Genomic DNA, 6,000 nt, shown 5'->3' with positions numbered 1-6,000 from the left:
CCTCCAGTTCACAATATCCCCACCTTAATGTAAAATATGTTATTGCTAAAAAATTGTAAGAATCACCTGATCTTTCAATGAGTCATAACCATTTGGCTGGTGGAGGGTCTTGCCTCAGTGTTGATGGCTGCAGACTGATCACGGTGGTGGTTGTTCAAGGTTGAGGTGTCTGTGGCAATTTCTTAAAATAAGATAACGATAAAGACCGTCCAATCAGCTGAGTCACAAAATATTTCTCTGTAGCATGTGATGCTGTTTGATAGCATTTTACCCACAGAACTTCTTTTAAAATTGAAATCCATCCTGTCAAAGCCTACTGATGCTTTATCAATTAATTTTATATTTTGTATTTTCATCCTTCAGTTTACAAATCTCAGCCCCAGCTGATTTTTTCTATTTTTAGAGATGGGGTTTTGCTATGTTGCCCAGGCTGGTCTCAAACTCCTGGCCTCAAGCAATCCTCCTGTCTCAGCCTCCCAAAGCATGGAGATTACAGGCATGAGCCACTGCACGTAAATTGATGCTTCTTTTCCTTGCTTACTGCTTGTTCTCTTCCTCGCCTGGAATGTAAGCTTGGAGTGTGGTAGAAAAATATACCTAAAGTTGCGAGTATCTCAGGTTTTAGGTTTGTTGCTGGAGATAGAAGAGGTTCAAAGGGCAAAAGTAAGAATTGTATCTCACTTCCTTTTGAACATGATTAAAAATATTATTTTAATCTTGTTACTTTTGTTTGGGAAATAGGAATAAGGTGACAATGTGAATGAAAGAGGTGAAGTCTTAAGATCAGAAACGTCTGCCGAGGGCAGTGGCTCACGCCTGCAATCCCAGCATTCTGGGAGGCTGAGGCAGGCAGATCGCTTGAGGTCAGAAGTTCGAGAATAGCCTGGCCAACACGGTGAAACCCCAGGTCTACTAAAAATACAAAAAAAAAATTAGCCAGATGTGGTGGCGGGCACCTTTAATCCCAGCTACTCTGGAGGCTGAGGCAGGAGAATCCCTTGAACCTGGAAGGTGGAGGTTGCAGTGAGCCAAGATGGTGCCATTGTACTCCAGCCTGGGTGACAAGAGTGAAAAACTCTGTAAAAAAAGAGCCATTATGCAGTGGTCATGCATTGAAGTAGTGGTGTGTATAGAGAAGCTGGTCCTGCTTCCAGGCTGTGCTCAGAATCCTTGGAGGTGAGTCACCATGAAGTGAGGGTGAGAACAGCAATGGGGTAGGGGCTGTTCCTTTCCAGCCACCAGGAGTGAGGAGTAAGGGGGAGGGCAAGGGGAGTCAGAGCCAAACATGGATGGGGTTTTCCAAGAGAATCACACGAAACTGTGAGAGTGGAGTGTGCGCAGAAAGAATCCATTTCACAGATTGACCCTAGAAGGTGACCTGGGTGTCGCAGTGAAGGTTTGATTAAAATGGTGGAGTGTTGGTCCTTAAAGGATAAAAGAATGTTGGTATCAGGTGAGGAGGATAAGTCATCTGTCTGGTAGGATGTGATGTTGGAGATGGGAACGGGATGCTGGAAATGAGAGGACTGAGTGGTCTTGGTTATTAGTAATGACAAGGCAGGTAGGAGTGGATGGCTTAGAGAGATTGAACGAAAGCCTTGGAGGGGAGGAGGTCAATATGGCGATGGTCAAACATGTTGGGAGGGTCATCTGTATCATGTGTTCTCTTCCAGGGTAACACTGAAAATTTGGTAGGATATTCTTCATTGTGGCGGGGAGGGTTGTGCTAGGCCATGTGGGCCGTCGAGGGACATTCCTGGATTCTCAGCAGCTCTCCACTCCTGTGATAACTAAAAACCCCTTCAGACACTGCCAACTGTCCCCTAGGGGCACGAGGGCTATCCCAAGCCTGAGGGTGGAACAAGACTGCAGCCCTGGAAACTCTTTTCTAGAAGGTGCCAGACACCTCTCCTTGGATGTCCAGAAACAGGCTGGGGGAGCAGGTGATGGGGGTGTGGACACAGGGACAGGCAGCCTGGAGACCTCCCATCTCTGGGCCCAGTGCTTTCTGTAAAATGTGGACGCTCCTAGGACCTTGCTCATGGCCAAGGCTGCTGGGGATGGTTGTGTGTGTTTTCCTCTGCATTTAGATTCATGTCCCTAGAGCTGAGCAGAATTTGAAATCCAGCCTGCACTCTCTCTACAGTTATGCCCGTACCGGAACTGAAGAATCTCTCCAGAGCCATACCACCGAAACTCTCTTTGCAAAAATTGCGACAGCAAAATTACGACAGCAAAATTACGACAGTGAAAGATGTCTGATCTAACCGGCCCCCATCTTGCCTTTAACCTCCAAAGTGTCTAGATCATTGCTGAGTTTAGGCCAGGTTAATTTGGGGAGATGTTTTAATTCATAATTTAAATGATAATGGCCCTTCCCCCGCCCCCAAAAAAACCGAAAGTTCGTAAAGCTAATGAAAAGTCACCAGGTTAGGAGGATGAGGAGCCCGAATTCTGCTAAGGTATAGACTTAAATGATAACCAGGAGTCTAGAGGTCACAAGATTTGCCACTTCCACAATTGCCTCTGCAGATAACATCGCTCTTGTAGAACCTAAGACTGGCCTTTTGAAATATCTTTTTAGGTTTTTGCTTTTCTGATGGCCAATGGCTCCATTCGAATCACTCAACACACCAACTGGTCCTTTAGCCCCACTCAGAAGTGGACTCCCTGGCGCACCAAACTAGCCTGGAAAAACCCTAACCTCTGAATTTTCAAGAAGATTGATTTGAGTAGTAACTCTGTCTCCCACGCTGCGTGGCCAGCCTCATATCAATAAACTCTTTGTGGCAGTGTCATGGCCTCAGTGAATTGTTTTTTGTTTGTTTTGTTCTTTTTGTGTTTGTTTTTGAGATGGAGTCTCGCTCTGTCGCCCAGGCTGGAGTGCAATGGTGGGATTTCGGCTCACTGCAACCTCCGCCTCCTGGGTTCAAGCGACTCTCCTGCCTCAGCCTCTTGAGTAGATGGGATTACAGGCACCCATCACCATGCCCGGCTGAGTTTGTATTTTTAGTAGAGATGGGGTTTCACCACATTGGTCACCTGCTCTCGAACTCCTGACCTCAGGTAATCCGCCTGCCTCAGCCTCCCAAAGTGCTGGGATTACAGGCATGAGCCACCGTGGCTGATGTCTCGGTGAATGTTTTTTTTCTGTGCAGGAAGAACCAGCCCATCAGGAGGTTACACCATTGCAGATCAACCCGAGGTCCTACAGCCTTCCGTGGCCATGTGCTCGTTAATAAAACCTGCGGCACAAATTCTTTTCAAAGAACAAACAAGAAACTAAAGTGACACAGCAATTTTAGGGTCTCAGTTTTTTCTCTTTCTTCTCATTTAAGGCAATGCGTATGATTTTATCAAATGCTGTCAAGCGCCTTTGCCACAGCTAGATGGCACTGTTGAAGCACTGGAAAGGAAATAGGCATTCCTTGTTAAAACTCTAGCAGACTACACAGGATATAAAATTCACCATATAGTCCATATTTTGCTAATATTAATTCGTAAGCAAACACTTTTACGTTTGTTTTAAATTTTAAATAAACATAGGGTAAATTATTACAGAATTCAATATTTATATTTTAATCATTTTAAAGTGGGCAATTCTGTGTCATTAATTGCATTCACATTATTTGCAAACATCACCACCTTCCAAACCCAGAGTAGTTTTCATATTGCAAAACTGGAATTCTGTACTCATGAAACACTAACTCTCCGTTCCTTCTCTCTTCGCCCCTGGCAACCACCATTGTACTTTCTGTCTTTATGAATTAGGTTAGTTTGGGACCTTATGGAAGTGGAATCATAGAGAGTTGTCGCTTTGACTCTGGCTTATTCCCCTTGGCATCGTGTCCTAAAGTTCCTCTGTGTGGTAGCATGTGTCAGGGTTTTATTTTAAGGCTCAGTAATATTCCATCGCATGCAAAATCCACAGGTGTTTTTTTTTTTTTTTTTTTTTTAGAGTCTTGCTCTTGTCGCCCAGGCACAATCTCGGCATGGCATGATCATTCGGTGGCACATTCTCAGCTCACTGCAACCTCAAGATCGCTCAGTGGCATGAACTCGGCTCACTGCAACCTCCGCCTCCCGGGTTCAAACCATTTTCCTGCCTCAGCCTCCCGAGTAGCTGGGATGACAGGCACCCGCCACCACGCCCGGCTAATTTTTGTATTTTTAGTAGAGACGGGGTTTCACCATGTTGGTCAGGCTGGTCTCGAACTCCCAACCTCAGGTGTTCCACCCGCCTCGGCCTCCCAAAGTGAAAAACCACAGTTTGTTAACCCATTATCCACTCATCCCTTGATGGACACTTCAGTTTCTCTACTTTTGACGATTACGAATAAAGCTGCTGTAAACATGACAGTACAAATCTCTCTTTTTTTCTTGAGACTTCCGCTCCAGTGCTGGAGTGCAGTGGCCGGATCTTCAGTCTCACCTGCAAGCTTCCGCCTCTCCGGGTTCACTGCCATTCTCTCTAGCCTCATGCTCTCCCGAGTACGCCTGTGGCACTTTTATCAGTTGCGTCCCGCATCCGCCCGGCTGTTTTTCTGTATTTTTTTTAAGTCAGACGACGGGGTTCACGTGTTAGCCAGGATGGTCTCCGATCCTCCTGCCTCGAGGATCCGCCCGCTACTCGCCTCCCCAAACGTGGCCTGGACATTACAGGCGTGAGCCACCGCGCCGGCCTAGTTTTATTGTTATTTTTAGTAGACCGACGGGGCTTTACCGTGTAGACCCAGGATGGTCTCGATCTCCTGACCCATCGTGATCCGCCACCGTTCGGCCTCCCAAAAGTGCTGGGATTACAGGTGTGAGCCACCGCGCCCGGCCCAAATATCTCTTTAAAACACTGTTTTCGGCCGGGCGTGGTGGCGGCGCCTGTAGTCCCAGCTACTCGGGAGGCTGAGGCAGGAGAATGGCGTGAACCCGGGAGGCGGAGCTTGCAGTGAGCTGAGATCCGGCCACTGCACTCCAGCCTGGGCGACAGAGCGAGACTCCGTCTCAAAAAAAAAAAAAAAAAACCAAAAACAAAACAAAAAAAAACACTGTTTTCAGTTCTTGGGGTATATACCCAGATGAGGACACAGCTGGATCATCTGGTAACTTTATTATGAATTTCACAGGAACCATCTCGCTTCCAAAGCCGCTGCACCACATCACATTCCCAACCAGAGGGCGGAAGGCTTCTTATTTTTCCACAGCCTGCCGACACTTATTATATTCTGTTTTATGGATAATAACCATGTTAATAATGTGTGGTGGTTCCTTCTTTCTCTCAAAATCTGTTTTTTCCATTTGTCCATAATGACAGTTATTGAAGAATGGGATATGTGTGTCTGCTGGGCACCGTGCAACTTCTCGAACTTTCAGATCAGACGGGGCCATGCCACCCTCACTCCTCTTTCTCGCTGATTTCCATGTGGGGATTGCTTTTCTTCCCAGCAAGCACTGACACCTCAGCTTCACAGAGACCGGGAAATGTAGAGAGATCAAATGCAGGATCTGTGCACCATTGGAGCTGGTAGTTTCCGTGGCATCAGATGTGGAATGTTGCTGTTCTTCCCTCAGTTTTAATGTATCCAGGGTTCCTCTGCAGACAATTGCAGGTATGAAGATAGAACAGCAGGAATGCAGTGGGTCTTCATTGCAGGGGGAGAGAATGGAGGAGCTGGTCTGGTTGCCAAGCAACGCTCAGTGTCTTTGGAGATGAGTCACCATGGAAACAGAGAGAGAACTGGCAGTGGGGGAGGGGCTGTTCTGCCCCAGCCAAATGCAGCTGCACAGAATTGCAAAGGTGATGTGGATGTTTCACAGTTTCTTGAATTAATAACTTCTCATTTGTACATTCTGATGGTCTCCACTTGTAATTTCTTGTTCATTATTTGTGTATCTCTTAGGCCAGTAATTTCCAAATGTAGTAAATCAAGACCTTTGGTAAGGGGTCCACCACTTCAAACTATTTTTCTAAGAACATTAGTTTTTATTTAATTTAATTAAATTTTT

Source organism: Rhinopithecus bieti, unplaced genomic scaffold, assembly GCF_001698545.2.
Source record: "Rhinopithecus bieti isolate Rb0 unplaced genomic scaffold, ASM169854v2 scaffold_81780, whole genome shotgun sequence".
Taxonomy (NCBI): domain Eukaryota; kingdom Metazoa; phylum Chordata; class Mammalia; order Primates; family Cercopithecidae; genus Rhinopithecus; species Rhinopithecus bieti.
Note: the sequence above shows the minus strand (reverse complement) of the source record.